Consider the following 23,163-nt stretch of genomic DNA (forward strand, 5'->3'; position numbering starts at 1 on the left):
AAATCTTGTAAAGTCCCCTAAAGCTAATTACAAAGTTAAAATAGGATCCCTAGCTAAGGATAATCATAAGGCATCCTTTAACTATTTCTGAAATCTAAAAGGGAATGCCCAGCTATGTGTCAAACTGGTAGCAGATGATGTCACCACACTGGCCAGTAATCAAGGAGCCTGAATCCTCACCAATAACACTGCAGAGGGACGTTCACTTGGAGTACAAATGGATACACTCAGTATTTCCAGATGCAGCTGTCTGGACCAAGTACAATTTCCCTTAAAAACACACAGGAAACACAGTCAGCCATGGTGTGGATTCCTCTATCTGTCTCCTTCTAGGTCCCCAATAAGACTCCCCACTGGTACAGCTGTAGGGTTAAGTCCTCAGTGGAGTGTCCAAGCCAAATCCTCCAGGACCCTCTCTGTGAAACCAATGCTTTGTGTTCCTGCTCCAAGTAGCTCTCATACATACATACACACACACACACACACACACACACACACACACACACACACACACACACACACACACACACACACACACACACACACACACACACAAAGGCTGGCACAGATTTACCTTCTCTGCCCCCTTCTGCCCAGCATATAAGACACTCCATAATCAGCTACTCTAAGGCCCTTAACAAAGGGTGTCCAATTATACTGTGAAATATTAATACTTATACAAATGGTAGTAGCTGACCAAGACAGCTAGGCCTTCAGGAGTGGCCCACACAGTGTCACCAAATACATATAAGCTCTCTCAAAGGTTAAATACTTTCTAAAATGACCACCCACAACAAAAGTTTTAAATATGCTCAATAATAAATAATAAAAGACTATGCAAATACTGAATATATATTTACAGTAAACTACAGAGTTCAAATTACAGGAAATATTCAAAATAATATTGATGGACAGACTCAGACAAATAAATAAAAACAATATCTAAACTAAGCTTCACAATATTTTCCTGACTGAATCTAGGAGAATTACTATTCCCTACTTACTTAATATAGCAAGGCAGATGATGTGTTGAATGGTCCTTCTTGTTGTCAGGCCCAAGATAAATACTCAATATTGAGAGATTTCTCTTTGTAATATCTAAAATTTCCAAGATGGCTGGCAAAATGATATTGCCTGGTCACCTGACTCTAGGTTCTCACACTATTCCCCTTTGAAGTTTGAGACAGGGCACAGATGTGATAAGATGCATATCTATAGCTTTGTTAATGTTTATGGCAGTGCCTGGGGCTTCCCCTCTTTTTACTGAGCTAATGAACAAAGGCTTCTTCCAGACATGCCATCTCTGGTCCTACTCAGAGCTGTGAGATAAGCACTTCCAAGGCCCAACAGATGGTACAATTAACAGTATTTTTCTTGAAATATGAAGTAAGCTAACTGTTTAACCCCCCTCTCTTCTAATGTCCTTTGCTAACATATATACATACAGTCTCACATGTATATTCCTTTTCTGTCCAGCAGGACCCACTGTTGATACATTTTTAACACTAGTAAATTTACAAACACATTTTGATTTTCAAACGCCATACAGTTCTAATACATTTGTATCATAAGCATCTGTACAAATCAGTTTAATATTTACATGCCATACAGTTGTTATACATTTGTAACACAAGCATCTTGTATAAATCAGTTTGACTTTCAAAGGACATATCACTCTTTACAGAACTCCAGCTGAATATGCTGGCACTAGCCCATATCATCACAGATTGTACCACTCATACTATACCAGAGGAAACTGCCAACCTGCTAGCCATCACATTTAGTGCAAACTTCACCCCCTGCCCCCATCAGCCATACATCAAAGCATACCTGACACCAGTTCTCCGCCTAGTATCTCTAGAGATCAGGACATATCTGCACTCTCCAAGGCCAAAAACACGGCCTCAAGGGGACCAGATAACATCCCAGGTTGCTTACTAAGCAATCTAAAACAGGACCTAGCAGACCCACTTAGCACCCTCTTTAACCATAGCCTGAGAACTGGCTTTATTTCAGCAGAGTGGAAAATAGCAACAGTAATCCCCTTGCACAAGAGAGGGCCATCAAATGTCCCTGGGAACTATAGACCCATAAATCTAACCAACTTCATCTGCAAGGCCATGGAAAGAATCATCATTGACCTTATCAACAAGGACATAGGCAACCTTCAAATTCTAGACGCAACCCACTTTGGCTTCATTAAGGGTAAATCACACTTATTAAACCTAGTAGAAGTCTTTGAGAAAGTCACCAAAGCCCTGGATGAAGGTAAGACAGTGCATACTGCCTATCTTGACCTAGTCAAGGCTTTTGACACAATCCCCAACTCAGGTATCATTGAAAAACTCTCCCAGCTGGGAATTAATCCTTACGTCACTAAATGGCATCCATTTGGCTCACTGACAGAATACATACTATCAAAGCTGGTGACTCCACCTCTGCCAGTAGACCCGTCACTAGTGGCACACCACAAGGATCAGTGCTGGGCTCTTTACTGTTTGGAATCTATTTCTTGGAAGTCCAAGCTAAAGTAGATGGTCTTTGGCTTACCAAATTCGCTGATGATTGCAAATTGGGTGCAATGACTGAGTCCCCCTACAATGTTAACATATTACAGGCGTTGCTAACACAGACAAATTACTGATGCCAAATGCATGGTCTAAAAGTAAATGCAAAAAAGTGCATTATCATCCCCTTTGGCAAAGCAGAATTCCCTGCTAATTGCAATATTGACAGCCCCCCTAAGTTCAAACCCAGTGGTGCAAGATCTGAGAACACAGGTAGATAGCAATCTGAACATCAGCCACCAAGTTTTCACCACCAAGTTTCCACACTGATAAGGAAAGCCTTCTATGTTGCACATCTCATAAGCAAGAGCATCGCATTCAGGTCTAAGGCTGTTATACTATCACTGTACTCGACCCTCTTCAGATGATTAATAGAGTACAATGCTCCCCTCTGCATGTACCTCACCAGACACCTGCAGAAGCTGGACAGATCACAGAGGTTTCTCACCAAGAAAATACAGGGCCACCAAACCATGACTTACATGGAGAGAATGAAAGGCCTGTCATTGTACTCTGCATCGTATAGGCTATTGAGAGGTGACTTGTGCAGCACTACAGGGCTGACTCTAACCCTGCCCTGATAGATATGCTATATATCCACTAGTCAAATGGTACGAGAGTCATATCTGTCACTCCAGCATGTTCTGTTAATGTCACAGACTAGGATAAAATCCTTAGAGTGAGAACATGCTGGAGAGACAGCTATATCTCCCAGAGATTGCGGCTGCTCTAGAATAAATTTCCAGTTCACGTGAAGCAGAGCTCCTCACTGACCCTATTCAAGTGCAACTTGGACAAATGGACGGGAGACCGCAAATTCACCCTGGTGGTTGCAGCTATGTCCCTTGTGGACAGGGGTAGTCTGTGCTTATCACAGACTCGCAAAGTAAATTAAATAATCTAACCAAGGACAACTGAGGCGACTCTGGATTAACAGGGCTAGGCTTGTAAGGGCTCTAGGGCCTAGTAACCTACTATGAACTTATGAACCTATGAGAGTTCTCTGTAAGTTATTTAGAAGGTGGAATAAAATACAAATCTAGAATGAAATGTTATTTTGCCAGAAAGTCTTACAAATAGCTAAGAATGCTTTATATTTTTCAGCTATCACTGCTGGAATATCCTGAAAATTAGATAATGAGGCCTGATTTAATATCGCTTCTTTTTTCATATTATTTTTATTGGATGACAAAGTCCACATGTGAAACTATGTAAAGTACACAGATAATAAGAAAAATACACATGTAGCAATAAAGAATGCAATATCGTATCACTATAAAATTAACATGAAATCAAAAATTATAATAGAATATCAGATCTCCATAGAATTGACACACAAAATAAAAAAAAATAAAAAAAATGTTTAAGCATATTTATTTAACAAACTTACTATTTTACATTGCATATCTAAATCTAACTTTTTTGAATTATACGACAGAGAAAGAGGAGGTATCATCCACAGTTTGCCCCAATTCAACTTCACTCAACCCCTGTCCAACCCTGCAACAGGAGTGGTTGACCATTAATTTTCACTCTCGAGTTTCCTGGGCATTTAAAACTCTGTAATAGGTCTTAACATTATATTAACTAATATCTCCCAAACTCCATAAAAATCCCCTTTCCAGGTTTGTATTAACCTCATTCTGACTCATTCATCTGCTGCTAGAATAATTACTTTTCAGAGAGGTTTCTACCCTCTATTCTCACCCTCTATGCCACAAAAACAAAATTCCCATGACTTTGGAACCTCCTTGGCAAAGATATTGTCCCACTCTTAAATAACCTCTCTTCAACAATTAGATATGCCCTTGCATAGCTAAAATGTATGGATATTTCCATCCTCAGCATTATCACATCCCCAACACCAAATATCTTTTCAGTTTGCTGTGGAGTTCTATACCATCTATGCAGCCATCTCATATGATAGTCCCAGTATCCAGGAAACACCTGTAAGAATTTGTTGATACTGATGATAGGTTCCCAAATTCCTTATTAATTTCAAGTTTTTCTGCGGCGATCCATTTTTTCTTAGTCTCTCTATCTCTCTGGCTTATCAGGACATTCTGTAATCTACTGCAAATTAACTTCCTGGTTTGTTCTAAGGATAGTACAGAAGCCGGAATATAATCTACCCCTTCAAAATAAGGCTCCACATCTTTATCCTCTATTATTTTAAACCACTGTTGTATGGCTCCTTTCAATTGTTCAAATTGAAGCCAAGCTTCTCCTTGAATAAAGTAGAATTTCTGTAAGGCAGCTTAATATACCAAATTTCTCTGTGTTACCATGGCAAACCAAAGTCCTCGCCTACTAACTACTGAAAGAGGTGGACCCAGCTGGTGACCAACATCTACTTAAATGCTCTAACAGAGTAAGTACCCTTGAAACACCTCAATTAAAGACCCCTTTCACTGCCTGTATTAGTAGTTGAGAACTGTCTGAGTGTTCTGGGACGCTTGTAATCCTGAGATTCATCTGTTTTTAATGAAATTCAAGATTTGTTAGTTTCTCTTGGTCAGAATTGACCTGTCGAGTGAGCTCTTTAACTTGCTGGATATATTGAGCATTCTCAATCTTCAGTTTCTCAAACAGGTTGGACATAGATATCTGTTTTATTCATAACTGTATTTGCCCACTGTGCACATCCAAGATAGTATTAAGTGATTCCATCTCTTGAGCTACACCATTAATTTTTTTGTACTACTTGTGTCAAAAAAATCCAGTTTGGCTTGAGATAATAGTGCTGAAGTAACAATCTTTAAATTAGATTGTGTTGATGTTGTGGATTTGTACCAGGGCCCTCAAAAGTAACCTTTCCTGCAGCATCTTGCACACCTGCAGAATTAGTGATCTGCCCAGAAACAAAATTACTTGTTAGTCAGATTAGACTGTAGCTCTAAACTTTGCACCCCTTATAGCAGTGAATTTTATTCCTGTACAGAAGATACAACAGTTTGCATTATAAAAGTAATAACAGGAGGAATATCTGAGGAAATATTGGGCTCTGCCATCTCCTCCTGCCTGTTTGTTGATTGCAATGTCTTCTGCTCCAACATTGTGTTATTCCTGTCAACAACAGTACTTTCCACCCACAAAACAATAATGTGATGTGAACATGTAATGTGTTGATCATATCAGCTGATGCAATGTATTGCTGGCTCTGACTTCAAAGCATGGTCATTTTCTTTGCAGCCGGAGACACAAAGTTGACTTTCCTTGTTTTTTTCTTTTTTGTGTATGCTATTGTGTTGCAATGCTTTCCTTCAGGTATTCAAACAGCCATGTGCAGATGAAGAAATCAAGCTGAGTTTCTTATAGGTGATGTTTACTCATTATTCAACAACCAGCATATTAATCTGAAAAGATGTTGTGTGGATGCAGCTAAAAACAATGCAGTCCCTCCATGAGAATGTAGCTGGCTGAGATATGCAAATGGGATAATTTTTTTCAAGAATATTGTTTAATGGTGAGAATTTGGCAATTGGGTGTTAGTGTTCAGAGGCCATTTAGGTGGTAGTATTCAGAGGCTGTAGGGCTTACAATCTGGGTGGGAGGATCAATGGTAACAGTTTTCAAATCATCTAGTCAGATTAAAATTAAAGGAAAGGAACGGACATATAAGAAACAGGGTTAAAAATGGCCAGCAGTTTTTTTTTTAGTTGTTTACTGTGAGGAGTGTGCCAGAATTTGCAGATGGTGGTTGGAAAGTAAAGATCTATATTTTAGTGCTTTACCCAAATATAACTTTACAAAAGAACCATTTGGGAGTGAAGTGCATTTATACTGGTGGAAATGGCCACCTGGCAGATATTTAGGTGTTTCTAGCTTGCAATCCTGAGATGCCACCTTTAAACTGTCTTTGTTGATCACAGCAACATACTTGGAGATGAGATCAGTTATTCAGTAGGAAGGGCTTAAAGGATGGGTTTTGATTATTCCTAAAATGTTAGCTTGTATTGTTTTAGGAATGTGTCAAACAAATATAATTTGTTAAAGATACTTTCTAGCAATAAAGTGACGGACAGTATGACATTTCTGTTGTTGTTATATATATACTTTTTTTTGTTTTTCTACTTACGATTCAATAAGAAATCAATCAGTAGTTCTGTTCTTTTGATGCTGGGTAATAAAAATGTTCTTGTTGACTTGAAAACCTTGCACATACATTTTTTTTCATTACGTGTGCATAAAACATTTTGGATCATATAGCGAATAGGGTTACCACCTGTCCCACTTTGCGAGGGACAGTCCCTCTTTGGGCAGTTGTGTCCTGCAAAAATATTGTAAGAATGGCAACTGTCCTGAAATATTAGGGCAAATTTATTTCCTATATTTTATGCACTAGATGCATAAAACAGTTATTCTGTATCTGAAACACCTAAATGTTATAAGAAACAGAAGTGAAGTTATGTCTTTTGTACTGGCCGTGGGTATGTTTTGGCCTGCAAAATCTTATGTTCGTACCACAATTGTCCCACTTTGGCCATCTGAAAAGGTGGCAACCCTAATAGCGAATAAATATAAATGTAGTTTATAAGACCTCATAAGTGGGTGGGATTTACTTCCGCTCATGGGGAGAGGTACATGGTAAGTAAAGTTTGGCAAAAACAATCTCTTTTGGATGGCTGCAAGGAGAATGGGATACAAAGTAATTCGTGAAAGACAGATTGCCTGAGCAGCCAAGTGCTCCAGATTCTGTGGAATGCTCCGCATATGTGATCGATTAAACCCACTGTTCCGCTGTTCCACAATGAGCAGCCGTTGCTACGCTTTTTGTGACTTTAGGGTTGCAATGATGAACGGAGTCTCTAGGGTGCCGGAACCTTAGAACAAGGGGGATGAGCGCCCTCCCACTTTTGCAACTGCTGGTTGACAATAAAAAAAAGTGTTCACTTTGTGATATAAACGTCTTCTTCTTTAAGGTGGACCTTGCATGCATTGCATGCACGCACACCAACGCGGATGCAAGAAAGCGACTAGTTCTTGATGGAGACATGGCTAATGTAAATAACATACACACTGTTTTTTTTAAAAATAGAAGGGACTGTTATTCATGTTTGAAAGTCATCTGTACAGCATGCCTTTTGCTATTGTGTCTAGTGATTAAAAGTGTGCCCATTGGCTTGCATGTTATGAAAATAATATGTACTGGCAAACCAGAGTTACAAGCAAAATTAACAAAGTTTTTTTAAATACAGATTTTGCATTAATGAAGTGTTTGATAAATGATTCAGTGGAAATTAACTTGCCCTAAAAAATAAAATACTAAATTATTTAATCTTGCATTTGTTCTGAATGTAATTTGGAATTTGGCAAAGCAATAAAAGATTATGAGGCTAAAAATTGAGCAATACAAAAATGCAAACTCATCAGCATTTGAGGAAGGATTATTGTTCTCATGGAAATGGGTTAATGAAAGTGGAACACAAATGAATAGCTTGTAGGCTTGTCATGTCTTTTTTTGTCAGATGATGAAAAAGATGAAAACATGATGGTTAAAGCACTTAGCAATGCATAATAATTTAAACCGAGAAAATTGTGATTGGTAAAATAACTTTACACCTAGTCAAAGGATCTTTGTATTCTTGGAGTATTAGCAGGGCATTTGATATATATATATGTGTGTGTGTGTGTGTGTGTGTGTGTGTGTGTGTGTGTGTGTGTGTGTGTGTGTGTGTGTGTGTGTGAGACAGATTTGGGGGGTTCATGCTTCAGCTTGGGAGTGGAGTACTTTTCTGAAAAAACAGAGCCTTTATTATTTGAAAAAATCAAGAAGTTCCCCAGGAGGGTTAGTCAAATGGAAGAAATAATTGGAGTTAACAGAGTGAGAGAGAAGATGCAGGTATTTTTGGGTCTGGCATGGGGGTGAATCATAACTTGGAAGAATAGGAGAGAAGCCAGGTAGAAAGAATTTGTTGTTTATGACTAACATGAATAAAGGAACTATGGGTAAGCAGCTGCCTAGCTAACTTGACTGTGATACAAAATGCAGTCTTTTTACTTATGAAGGTAAAGGTATCTTTACCAGGTTGTGTGCATCATAATTAATGGAAATAGGTCACTGCTATCTGAAGCACACTGTCTGTATATTGCATTTTATCAATGGTTTCTGCTGACTTTGTTTTATTTAACGTGTGTCCTATTGAATTTTAACAATATACAGTTTTCACTTAGTACTTCTGGCAGAAAGCCCACTTCAACCAGGTCCCATAGAAATGGTGCGTTTTCGCGCAGTGCAAAAATAGGGTGTTCCACATTTTGACTGTTTGTCACACATTGCTAGGGTCTGTGTTCCACATTGGCCTCTTAAGAGGTTGAGACCTATGCAGATTGCGGAGTGGGAGAAGACAATAGCCTGTTTGGAAGGGGATGGAAAATTAATGGTATGATATCTTTAAAGTATTCAATTGTATTTATTACTGCTTGGTAATAACTTGATTAAAGTGTAGCTATCATTCTAAGTCTTTTGGATTAAGCACTTGGGCTTCAGACCAGTTGTTTTACATTAGGAAGGTTTGTGGCCTGCACTGTGGTGGCAGGACAGGTAGCTTACATCCTTCTAAGTTGGGAACTGCTGATTGAAGGCTCAGTGTCTGTTATTCTAAAAGTGTATTAGTTCTGGTTTAAGCACTTGGGCTTCAGGCCAGTTATTTTACATTAAGAGGGTTCATGGTCTGCACTCTTGTGGGAGGAGAGGCTGGACTCTGCTCTTCTGAGCTGGGAATTTCTGGTTAAAGGCTTATAGTGCCTGCATATTTGAACTGCTTCTTACTGTAATTGGTACACCTTGTTTGCTGTATCATAGACTAGATCCAGGCCTTGTTTGTATGCTTGTTGTTTGTTTGCTTGTTATTTCCCTGAACACCTACTTCCACCTAAAGCGCGGCTTTTCAGCGCTTCTGTGAATCCCTAGTGATATCTGCATTGCTTACTGTACTTATTTCCTTGTTTCACTTGAAAGAAAGTTACTGTTTGTCGTTTTTGCATTTAAGTTACCTGTAACACATTGCATTTAAGTTACCTGGCACTTGTTCACTAAAGCAATTATATAAGTCAGCACTAAAAAAATTAAAAGCACTACACCCTCACAAACTCCCCTTGAGTACCTTGTTCCCCATTGGCCCTTTTTTTCAATTATAAAGGAATTCCCAATACTATTCTAGCATGTCCAAAGGTCAGTTGTCAATCTCCTCTCCGGTCCAACTGGTGAATCTGGGAATCTTGAGGCAATGTTACAACTGCCTCATGTACACAGGCAACCCTCTCCTCCTCCCAACAAATTCCAACACATGTGAGAGATGCAACCATATAGCCAAACTGGAGGCTAAGCTCTCTCAACTCAGTACTGGCGTAACCAGTCAGGAAGAGAAGGAAACCACGCTCACTACAATTCCAGTCTCACATAGACCTACCACGACAGCAAACCAAACACATAAACACACAAAAACATACTCGGAGGCTCTAAATAAAAATCTGCCTAAGCAGCAGAGACCTCCAAAGCAGACACCCAAGCAACCTCTACCCCAAAACAAAACACATGCAACACATAGCTCACAAAGCCAGTGTGCCAAACAGTCACAATCCTTAAGGCTAAACAACACACCTGATACACTTGTAATAGCTGACTCTATCGTCAGGCACACTGACGTCCCGCTCACCAGGCTGAACAAGGAGAAGGTCATGGTGAGCTGCCTGTCGGGCGCTAGGATCTGCCACATAACACAAGCACTCAGGTCACTCCAAGGCAAGTATAAATATGACTCAGTCATTGTCCATGCTGGTGTAAATGACCTGAGACGTACCTCCCTGCACTACATAAAAAGAGACATAGAGGAGCTCTCTGAGCATGTAGCCCAGGCCAGTATGACCCTGACCTTGAGTAGCATCTTACCCTCACCAAGAATGATGCCACAATATGAAGACAAGATGATCAATTTCAACAATTGGCTTAAGTATTGGTGTCATTCAAAGGGGATCCAATGCCTGTCAGCCTGGGATGACATGCTTGACAAGCCACGATGCTTCGCTAGGGACGGCTTGCACCTGTCACCCCTGGGCTTTCGGATATTGGCAAAGGCTCTTGCTACCCCATAGTGCCTTTTTAGGCAAGGCTCAAAAGACAAACCCACCTCCATAGGTATCACAAGGGATAAGAAACTAAGAGTAATGCTACTCAACGCCAGAAGTCTAAACCTCAAGATGCATGCACTTGAAACTCTCCTTAGCATGGAGAACATCGATATCTGTGCAGTAACAGAAACCTGGTTCAAGGCTCCCGAGAGCACCCCAGCACTACCAGGTTATACCTCATACCATGCTTTTCTGCCCCAAAACTTGGACCGAACCACAAAAGGAGGGGGATTATCAATATTCGTCAAAGATACCCACACCTCCAGGTTGGTGGCACAGCACGAAGCATCAGAAACTATCCATGTGCAAGTACCAGTGGGTAAAACTGCCTTCCAGTTTATAGCCTGCTACAGACCACCCTCCCAAACCCAGGAACCCCACTCGGCCTTCCTGAGAACACTGGAAAATATGAAGGTCTCTCCAAACACCATTATATTGGGCGACTTCAACTACCCAAACATAGACTGGGAGCATTACTCTAGCTCCAACACCCTAGCCCAAAGGTTCCTAGAATTTATAAACTCACATGCTATGGAACAACTTGCTACCACTCCCACAAGAGGGGAAAACATACTGGACCTGATCATCACCAACATGGGGACTTTATACTCCAGACCAGAAGTGTATCCCTCACTGGTAAGATCAAACCATAAACTAATCTCACTGGATATTCACATCCCGACCCCACCCCCTGCCCAGAAAACCACAGTGAAAAACTTCTCTAAAGCAAATTTCACACTCCTCAAAACCAAGGTGGAATCCTTCAAAGCCCCCGGGCCTGTGGAAAATACGGCCCAGACCACAGAATCCTTTATAAACGCATTCTGTGAATACCTTCAGGAATGCATGGATCATGCAATCCCAAATAAAACCAAGACCCAATCCTCCAAAGGCAGATGTCTTGTCTGGTGGACCCCAGCCATATATACAATAGAAGGAGGAAGCTACTACATGACAGAGCAAAATCCCAAAAAGGGAAGGCATCTCTGATCAGTATTAGCAAAAAACTACGGGCACTCATAAAATCATCTAAGGCCAGCTTCGAGAGAAAAATTGCACAGGACACTAAGGATAATCACAAGGCTTTCTTTAGTTATGTTAGTAACCTGGGTGGGAATTCCCGGATATGCTCAGAATTAGTCCAAAATGACAAAAAATACACCGAACCCACAGACATTGCCAACATGCTAGCTGACAGGTTCAGTGCAAACTTCTCCCCCCCCTCCCTACCAAAAGGGCAAATATCTATCCCAGCAGAGTGCTGCCTCCCTGACATCTCAGATGCTCAGGTAAGAGCCGCCCTCTCCAAAGCAAAAAACACAGCATCAATGGGACCAGACGGTGTCCCGGGCTGCGTCCTACATGAACTCCAAGAAGAGCTAAACCCAAACATAAAACTACTGTTCAGTCTCAGCCTTACTACAGGATATGTACCCAAAGAGTGGCATACAGCAACAGTGGTCCGTCTCCACAAAGGTGGTGCCTCAACGGATCCTGGAAACTATCACCCCATAAGCCTGACTAGCTTGGTCTGCAAAGCTATGGAAAGGATCATCATGGACCTCATAAATAAAGATATTGGGGACCTACAGACACTGGATCCTACCCAGTTCGGCTTTGTTAAGGGCAGATCCTGCCTCTTAAACCTGGTCAACTTCTTTGAAACAGTCACCAAGGCCATTGACGAGGGGAAGGTGGTCCACACAGCCTACCTGGACCTTGCAAAAGCCTTCAATACAATACCCCACTCAGGCATTATAGATAAGCTCACCAGCTTAAATATAAACCCCTATGTCACTAGATGGGATGCAAACTGGCTCAAGGACAGAACCCACATGGTTAGAATTGCTGGAGCCATGTCAGACTCCAAACCAGTTAGAAGTGGCATCCCATAAGGCTCAGTCCTGGGACCTCTCTTGTTCGATATATATTTCTCGGAGGTACAGGCCAACATGGAAGGACTGTGGCTGACCAAGTTCTCAGATGACTGCAAACTGGGCGCCATAATCGACTCTCCAGGCGACACAAGCATCCTCCAAAAGGGCCTCATAGAAACAGACAACTGGTGCCAGAGCCATGGCCTCAAGCTAAACGCCAAAAAGTGTATAGTCATCCCCTTTGGCAAAAACAGTGCCCACAAATTACCACATAGGTGGTAATCCATTAAGTACAGAAGAAGTAATTAGGGACCTGGGGACCCAAGTTGATAGCAATCTTTCATTTGACAACCACGTGGCCAAAGTGGTTAGAAAAACATTTTATATAGTCCACCTAATCATGAAAGGATTCACATCTAGATCAGGGGAGGTCATCATGCCTCTTTACTCATCCCTCATCAGGCCCATAATTGAGTACAATGCCCCTTTTGGGATGTACCTTACCAGACACCTGCAGCAACTGAAAAGACCCCAAAAGTACCTCACCAAGAGGATCAAAGGGCTCAAACAGATGCCATATGCTGCCCGGTTAAAGAAACTCCAGCTCTACTCAGTGGCATACTGCCTGCTCAGAGGCGATCTGTGCCTGACGTATAAAGCCATGTCCAACCCGGAATTAATGGACATGCTGCACCTCAGAAAATCCAAATCCCATCGAGCCACGCACTCGAGAGACTTGAACCTCAGCACTGAAATAAATAGGACATGCTGGAGGGACAGATTCATAACCTAGGGGCTCCCTCACTCTGGAATAAAATCCCAGTCCAGGTTAGGCAGAGTCCCTCATTGACTCTCTTCAAGAGGAATCTTGGTGAGTGGATGGGAGATCGTAGGTTTACCCCGGGTATCACTTCTGTGTCACCGTTAGACAGAGGCACAGTATACTAACCTCGAAAAAGGGCATAGCAAAATTCATTTAAAATGGGTGGCGAAAGCCAAACACACTCTGGCTAGGCTTATAAATGCCCTAGGGCAGATAGCCTAGTATGAACCTATTTCTCTGCCAGCTTTTGCCCAAGTGTGACAGTGATCGTCAAATTTAAGAAAACAGTCAAAACTATCCAGATTATGTCACTGCATTGGCCTTTCTAGAATTTGGCGTATAACCAGTAAAAGAGAAGCTATACTAAATCATGTGATGTGTTTTCCCGCTTTTGTGCAGTTAGAAATACGAAGTGAAGGAGAAGGAGTTCTTAATTGTGTGTTGTTGGCTGCGGACAGCTGTGTCACAGGTGAACTGTAATTAGGCGTGTACTTGTTAATAGTTTAGCTGTTAAAGAGTCTTAATTTTACAGTGATCCGTGGTCTAATCTGCAGTGTAGTTCGATGCAATGGGCATCGCGGTTGGTCGTTATTTCTGGACTTGGGATAGAAAAAAGTGTGTGAAAATGTCCAGTTTTTAATATAGAAAATACTTAACATTGTACTCGTGATAATAAGTGCGAGTTACTAGCTGGAGCTCATCGTTTTTGGGAGAAGGGGAGGACAAACTCTAGTCAAAATTGGTACGTGGGGAGGGTGGTCTGTACTATTAGAGCATAACTCTCCATAGTTTTGACTCAAAATTTAGGTCTGTCCCTCTAAATTTCTCCTAAAATCGTTCAATTTTTTTTTTGGGGGGGGGTGTAAATTACACTTAAACAATGAGTAATTAGGAGTTGTAGACTTTTTTTTATTGCAGAAAATGTATGTTCGCATTTTTGTCAATGTCGCGTTAATTGTACTAAAATATTTTAAAAACGTCCTTGATTTTTTGTGGATTTGCCCTTGAGTCTGCTGATATTTTACATAAATCGTAACGAGCACTGTGGGAGAGGGTGCAGTTTTCTTCAAACTCTTTGTTTTTCCAGACGCAAACAAATCGCATGTGCGAGGGCATAGTGTAGCCTATGTTGCTAGCTGACAAAGAGTCTAAGGAATCAATGTGTGCTGTTATGTTGGAGGCCCAGATAATGGCGAAACGTGGCGTGTTTGCAGCAATTAGGGTTTAACTGTATTGGCTTGAATGCAACAATGAACATTAAATGGTTTGTCTGACCCTTCTTACCCTTTGCCTGTAGTAAAGTAAAGAGAAAAAAAGTTGTTCAGGGATTGTAAAACGATTAAGATTGTATGGCACTGCCATTAAGAGTAGTGTCAAACTGGGGTAACAGTGAACCAATACAAAAGTACAACTCTCAACTTGGAGATAAGGATTTTGGACGGAGCCATAAATAATTGGGGTGGGGGTACAGAGGTCCAAAAATCAGAGACCAGTTATTTTGCCCATGTAACTAGAAAGCTACTAGAATAATGATTGTATTACTATGCATTTTCCGAAGGATTTGAAAGAAGAAGCTTCGGTTTCTCATTGTTTAGGGTCTAAACGATTTCACAGAAAACTAAGGATTTTATGAGAAACAACCAAAATATGAGGCAAAAGTCTGGCTATTCAGTGAAATCCTTTTATATTAGAGTGGTATGTATCCAACCATTCAGTAATAAAATGTTGCTGCCAAAGAGAAGGCAGTAAGAACCATGCGGATTCTTTTCTAATGTATTTCTGGCGCACGGATTTTTTTCTGGCAGAATTACTTTGACAACTGTGGACTGCTGGTAGAGATAATGGGTTAGAAATGGGGTAAGGATTTCTGAGGTGTGGCAAACCGATTTTGAATAAATAATAAACAGCACCAGTGTTGCCAGTCTAATTTTTTAGTACCTACTAGATTTTTCAGAAAAAAAACTAGATTGAATTAATCGACAAGCAGTAAAGTGTATGTAGGTTTTTACCTTCAACTCACATGTAATTCATGATATTTGTGCAACAGGCATAGCCGGCCTTAGGCATAGGCCAACTAGGTGGCCACCTAGGGTGCCGCTCTAGTAGGGGCACTTTTCCAGTATTTATTTGGTGTAGGTAGACTAGGATGGGGGCACCAGCTGGTATGGTGGGGGGCACTGTGGAGCCTTAGGGCACCAGTTGACCTAAGGCCGCTAATGAAGAAAACACAATAACTTTGAAAAAACTATGTGCATTGGTAGAATTCATGAGTCATGAATCAATATCGACAGCTATGCTATCAACAACATCGTAAACGGTTACATCTGACGAGTGGCCTTGCACTCAGATTGCAGCCTCGTGCACCTCTGATGACACTCTCCTTCACGCACATCTTCTACTAAAGCTTTGCCTGGTTTCCAAGTATGGCAAACGTTACCACTACACCTGATTGCTAGCTTAGCGAGAAGCCGAATTGTGACAGTTTCAGATAGAAGTTTGCTGGTTTGAGCGGTTTTCACAATGTTCACTTGAGAGAAGGCGCTTTCACAAGATACTGATGAATGTGGCAAAGCCAACAGAATACACATAAACTCAGCAAGTACAGCAAACTTGGGCTCATTATAGGAAATAATATATCGCTCTGCTAAATATATAAAAAATGTCTCCAAATTAATCACACAGTGTTAATTAGGTTCAGAAATAACGGAACAACATTATAGTGGATGTGTCAATGCTCTGGATTAATTTATTGTAATGTTCAGCAAGCAACACCATTAATCTGTGCAAGACCATGTCCACAACTGTGCAGTTGCATTAAAAGAGGAAAACCCCCTCCCCAGGAAACAACTCAAATGCTATGTCAGACCAGTAGCCACAAAAAAAAAAAAATAAATAAATAACTAAAACAGATGTAGGAAAGTACAAAAAAATAGTCTGCAAGAAAAAACATTATTTATACAGAGAAAACACGTTCATATTCATTTAGGTTTATATAACGGTCCAGGGAGCAGTGAACTGCTAGGTGGAGAGAAGCCAGGTATATAATCAACTGTACAGTTTTTGGCAGAATGTCTAGATTTTTGCCTCATATTTTTGGTCCATTTTTCATAAAATTGCTGTTTTCTGGCAAATTAGTGGCAACTCATTAAAGACTGAAGACAGACATTTGAGTTTCAGACTTCATACCCTTCCGAAACTGTGTGGTAATGTGAAACCCATTATTATATCAACTTTCTAAGTTTGTTGTATTTTTCGGCTTTTCCCGGTTAGGGGTCGCCACAGCGGAAATCCGGTCTGCTAATGATTGGCAGTAGATTTTTACGTACCGAGTTGCCAGCCCTGACGTACAACCTTCAACGAAGGTACGCCCATTCACGCATGTCTCCACACAGAAGACGCTTTAGCTGAGAATTGAACAGGACAACGTCTTACTGTGAGGTGACAACGCAACCGCAGCACCGCAATATTTAAAAATTTTTCCTAATTTTGGGCTTTTCTCCCACTTTTACTTATGGCTTTGTCCAGATTTCTTGCTCTAAGAGGTTGAGAGGTATGCACACACTATAGGGATCAATTACTTACTTTCCTCACTTCAAAATATCAACTCCAACTGGTGCAGAACTGCCTGGAATTACAATCTCATAGCTCGTAAAAAGTTGAAGCCACTCTTTTCTTCTTCTTCCAGCAAGTTTTATGTACTATTATTCCATCTCGGGTTTGCCTGCTTTCTGTGCTTACACTGTTACTTGTACTAAAAACTACTAGAACTGTTAAAAAACCACTAGCCTACTAGGCAAAGTGGAAAAGTACTAGGAGTGGCAACACTGAACGGCACAAGCAAAGGTTTTGTATTAGAACATTACCCCACCAGATACGCAGTAGCAAAGATTGCCCAAACCCTGCCCACTACTGTACGTTTCCCTGTAATTGCTAGTCTTACTGTGAATAAACATGAGATACCCAACGTCACCAAATAGAATATGGAAAACAGTGTAGTTGAATGTACAGCACTGCTTGCTGCAAGTGCGCATTATCTATTCTATATAACAAAATACACCTAAACTATTTGTAGTCCTCTGTGCAGGAGCGCACGTGGAAGAACTCTTTACTCATATTCTGTTTTAATTATTACTGTTTCTTTGCTGTTTGACATCCAGTATTTATTTGCGGTGCCACTCTCTACATGCCAAAGAATTTTCCATGTCATTCTGTTGGTCTGCAGATATGTATTTTTCAAAATGTGATTTTTTTTTTTTTATTTGTAATGTCTGCTGCATTATTTCGGGAGACAGTGGATTGCGGTAACTAAGATAAGAGAGGTACAAACCTGGAACCGTAATGTTTAACGTATAGTTCCAGTTGTTAAGACTGACACAGTGACATACCTCTCAATCTTTTAATGCCCAAAATCTGAACAAACCCTAATAGAGTGGGGGGGGGACTACCAAATATAGGGAGAGAATTTAAGTACCACTTTTATAAACTTAGAAAGTTGCTGGCTATAAGTTTTATGTTGGCATGCATTTCAAAAGATTGTAAACTGTGAAACTAAAATGTCATTATTTACTGACTTCCATGTTCAGTAATTTACCAGAAAACCACACATTTTGTGTTCTGATAAGCACAAAAGTATACTTAAGAAAGGTGGGGGTGCGGGGGGGGGGGGCTCTACAAAAGCAATTTAAAGCACAAAATTAAGACGGGGTGTAAAGTACTGCATACATACTGCCCCTCTGTCTCACTAAGTACCTTAATGCTGTTGCTAGAATCCTTTGTTAACCTGTGTCTTACGTCGTGGAAGGATCCTCTGGGGAAATGCTGCACCAGTTTTGCATCCAAGGAAATACTTCAGTGTATGAGATGCTGCAACCCTCTTCTGCCTGGTCGTCTGCTAAAAATGAGTTTCCTGTCTTTTAATTTATGTATTGGGTTTATCTGTGTATTGATACTCTGTCTTTTTCACTATGACCAGTTTTTTGTTACTTCAACTTTGTATAGCCAATGGCTGAACTTGAAAATGGTCCATCTGGATAGGTTCTGTATTTTGGTTAATAAATGAAAGTAAAGATAAGTAAATTAAACCAATTGCTGCATTCTGTCTTGATAACTCTGGTCAATAAATAGCTTTGTGGAATCCTGGGAGGCTGAAGTCTGTACTTTTTAGAGGCATAACTATGGAGGTAGATGTGGTTATGTCATCAGTGGTCCAAATCGATTTTAATCTGAGTGACTTCTTCCTAAACTATCTGTTGGGGTTTGCAAATGTGTGCCTGCTTAAACTCTGAAATCTGTTATTTGCAAAGATTACGCAAGATTTTTTTTTAAACTAATCCGTGCAAAAAAATTCTGGGGAACCTAAATGTGTAGTGGTAGTAGTTTTACAAATGGACAGAGAAATACATTCTCTGTTTGTATTCACTGTGTTGTAACTGTATTCATGAGCATAAACTAAAGTACATTTTTGAGTATTATCTGTATAACGTCAGCAGTTACTTTTTAAAAGGTGAGGATTCATTTGTACCACCTTTTTAAGTGTTTTTGAAATGTGGCACGCAGTTGTGCAGGTAGAATTCGGTGGATTGCAAGGCATTGCAGGGCTAACTTGGCTCACTTGTGATTTTAAACTCAGTTGTTTTGGGGGCTTAAAGAAATGAGTACCATTATTTTAGTGCAGCACCTCTGGTTCAGTCTTGTTAGTGTGTGAAGTTTGCATATTCTCCCTTTGAGTTTTTTTCTGTGGATACTTTGTTTCCTTCTCTTCAAAAGCATGCTGGATTTTTGACTGGACTAAATTTTCCATATTATGTATTGTAATCACCTTTACCCTTGGGGCTTTGTTGCCAGTGAGTGTGTTTTATTTTATTTTACATTTGTTGACTGGGAGTGTCCGACTAAGCAAAAGCCCTTTTTCAGCGGAGGCCCGGGGAGTAAAGCTCCATAAATATACACAAAGCAAATGCTGCATACAGTTTATAACATTTTAAATATGTAACAATTTCAATGATACTATGAAACAAAAAGATCATAACAATAAATAGGCACTGGGAACTAAGGTCGGGTGGCACGATGCCAATATAATCCTATAGACTAGGCTTGTAAAGGCTCCTGGGCCATTAGCTTAGTACAAACCTATGAACATATAATACTTGAACCTGTCCTTAAATCTCTTAATTAAAGGAGACAAAATAACTAGCTTGGAATGGCCGTATTTCAAGAATGGCAACATTGAGGCTTCTGTATATGGAACAATTAAAAATAAAAAATTTGGGGGGGGGGGACGGCAACAAACAGTCACAGATGGAATATTCAGAATGAATATTCAACAGGTCGCTGGATAATCTGCATGGCTTGTCACTCAGCTGTATTTTGCATGCAACCTCACACGGGCTTGCCCTGTCAGTCATATAGGCCACGCCCACTCCTGCACGAAAATCACAGTGGGGTAATGTTCTAATGCAAAGCCCAAGCAGATTATTTGAAAATCGAGTAGGGTACAAAATAATGTATGAGCTATAAAGCAAATGTACTAAGAAGGAGCACCTTTGGCAGAGAGAGAGATTGGCTAAGGAAGTAAATGTGTTAAAAGTCAAGACACAAGATAGTAACGATTTTCTAATACTGTACACAGTTGATGAGGAAAACAGCAAAAGATGAAGAAGGAAAAGTTCAGTTTGAGTTTCTTTGGCAATGTGCAGGTCTTAAAACGTTGTACTTCTTAAGACTGAGCTGACAATGGGGAAAGCTTAGCCCCATTTTCGTGAAGGCTGATATTGAATTGATGGCCGTATTATACTTTTTCATTGGTATAGTTATATATAACAAATATCCTTAGGAAATAGGTAGACTGTGCATTCAATCCTGTGATGATGTACAGGTAATATCCGCTGAAAAACGACTCCCCTTCTTAGCAGCATATTAAGGTGCCATGAAGTTTAGACAGTTAATGCTAAAGGTCATTATTCTTTTACACGTGCTAAGCAGGACTTTTTGATGTTTAGATTGAGTAACATAAAAATAAATACATAAGAAAACAGAAAAGGGGTTTGTGCCTGTGTATGCTTGTTTGCATGCATGAAAGTGGAAGAAGTGGGGATCAAGCAGTGGCTGCAGTTAAGGAAGGTGGTGGCACACACATCTCTCACTTTCTTAGCTCACTAAACCTGGACAAAGCTCAAAATAATTAGAGACAAAGGCAAATATTTAAATCTCTCTTTTACAGACTTAAAATGTTGCCAGGATAACAAGAATGGTGTTCACATGCATTTTATAATAAATGAAGTATAAAGCTCAAATATATGTAATTATTTTGTAAGTTTAATCCCAGTAATTTGCCAGAAACCACACATTTTATAAGGAATACTCCAAAAAATGAGGTAAAAATCTGGACATTATATGAAAATTTAACAGTTGATAGAACTAGACATATGAAACTTCATGGCTGCTATTAAGCTCACTGCTTCTGAATGTTTGTGTGTGTGCTTGAGAGAGATTGTGTAGACAGTAAATACTAACCAAATTTACATTTTGGATGCAAAATACTTTCTCCAGCATCAACATATACTACTACATCACGTGTTAAAATATTAGGCAGCAGAACTCTTTTACATCAAAATGTAAAAAAAAGAAAAGTATAAAACAAAACAATTTTACAGACGGCGCATTCTCTAAGACCAGTAATACCCTCCAGGGTGTGGCATTAGGCATCGGAACTCTCTTGGGTATGTGTTATTTATAGTAACATACACCCTTTTTGACATTATTCTTTGAAGTACTTTTATAAGTTAAAAGACAACAAAGCAACTTTTTCTTGAATTGCAGAGGAAAACATTAGAATTTTAAATGTTTGTTATGACAAAGCATTTAAAAACAATATTACTTTTCTGCAGAAATGTGTATTTTGGGCCTGAACTCCTCAAAACATGTATTTTTGTTTTTATCTATTTAATAGTTGTTTCACATGTTATGAGAGTTTATAGCTACATTCTTGTTTTAAAATGAATATTGCAGTTTTGGCCATTGTTACTTTAACTTGAGCCTGCCAACAAATATGAATATCTTTGTTTCTTTCATATTTTGTTGGAAATCTTTAAGAACAATTGGCAGAGTATTCACTATATATGAATTAACAGTCCTGAAGATGAGGCAGCAGTGGCATCTCAAATGTGTGCATGTCTGCACTTTTAAAATGTTAATGATATGATTGATTTTTTTTTTTTATTTTCTGAAAGAATATCAAGTGCATGTTGTGAAATGTATGGCAAAAACGCTAAATATTAACACTGGTGGCACCTACATTCATTTCTGGAATGGCTTAAAATGTCTTAGCGAAGTTTTCAAAAATATTAATTTCATGTACATATTTATGAGTTTTTATCTGCTTGGACTGTAAATATAATCAGTAACTTCTCTGAACTGAGTTGGTCCTTTGTAAAATAATGTATGTGTTAGCCATAAAAATTACATTTATGCAGAGGATAAGAGAATGTCTTAAAAAGGACAGTTGTGAAGTACAAAACAGAAACCCAGTTTTAATGTATAGCTGCACATGTCTGTGTTTTACACTTGATCTCAACATCTAAGAAAATATCAAATGTATTACGCTGATATTCCAGAGCAAGTATTTTTTGAGAGAGCTCTCCATGTAAGAATACAACAGTATGCCAAGTAGCATTGTATTAATTTCTCACTGTCGTTGTTGTCTTTTGGCTTATCCCGGTTAGGGGTCGCCACAGCGAATCACCGGTCTGCTCATGATTGGCAGTGGAGTTTTACGGTGCTGAGTTGCCAGTCCAACGCCCAACCTTCACAGAAGGCACACATGCACTCACACACCTACCTGCAAGTCTTTGAAGTTCAACCTGGAATGGTTAAATTCTGTTAATGGGGGAAGAATGTTGTAGACATTCAGAATGTAGCGACACTGAGTTTTTCTGGAAATTGGAAATAAGTAAAAAAAACAGCTGCTCATAGTTGCAGTTCTTCAACTGTCTTGGCCACAGAAGAGATTGATTTTGCTGCATTTTTTTTGTCTGCAGATTTACCCTCTTGGTTTCACATGACATTGTTCATCATCCACGGGAATTCTTCATTTAATTTATTGCACAGCTCTAATCAATAAGCAATCCGCAAGAAAAGTATCATATTAGGTTGCTAAAAATTCAGTAAGTTGGGATTAAGGGACTGTGATGCATGATCTGCAGGTCTTTATATGTAGCAGGAATGATACTCTTTTATAAGAGAGTTTCTTTTTCTTTGGGACAATTAAACAAATGTTTTGTTTTTGTTTAGTTTGTAAACTTCGTGGTTTACAATTTTGGACACATGAATACTTAACATCAGAGCTGCTAGTTCTTTAGTTACTAGATCGGATTTTGTCTGTGATCAGGATAATTTTCCCCCCCAGAGTGAGACTTCTGATGAGATTTTGGAGTCTGGAACTAGTATATTCATTATGCATTTATCAGGTTGATACTTCTCACATTTTGTTAATAAGGACCATCTTCATATCAGTCTGACCTGATTTTGTAAAATGCTCATCATATCTTAATTGCGAAACATAAAATCTTATTTGCAAAATATAGTTTTGTGCATAACTTATCATAAAGCTAGATGTTTGAATAGATAATTATTGCAGCCCTCCGTACAAGTGGTGCTTGCCCATTAGGACAGTCTACAAAGTTCAAGCTCCATCATGAGCTGATGTGCTTGAAAAAGAGAGGGGGACTGATGTGCAGCAGCTGATTTCCTATTCTGCATATAGGAGGCT

The 23,163-nt window shown here is 39.6% G+C and overlaps 1 long non-coding RNA gene across 1 annotated transcript in view; it reads left to right on the forward strand.

The window, feature by feature from the left end:
* The first annotated feature begins 13,798 nt into the window (after positions 1 to 13,798).
* LOC122789644 overlaps positions 13,799 to 23,163 on the forward strand; it is a 71,070-nt gene continuing 61,705 nt past the window's right edge. Inside the window, exon 1 of the long non-coding RNA XR_006362847.1 lies at positions 13,799 to 13,866. This is a non-coding gene — a long non-coding RNA (uncharacterized LOC122789644). The remainder of the gene's footprint in view (positions 13,867 to 23,163) is intronic.

The sequence above is a fragment of the Protopterus annectens genome, chromosome 15.part0 (assembly GCF_019279795.1).
Source record: "Protopterus annectens isolate FY-2018-M chromosome 15.part0, PAN1.0, whole genome shotgun sequence".
NCBI classification, from domain to species: Eukaryota; Metazoa; Chordata; order Ceratodontiformes; family Protopteridae; genus Protopterus; species Protopterus annectens.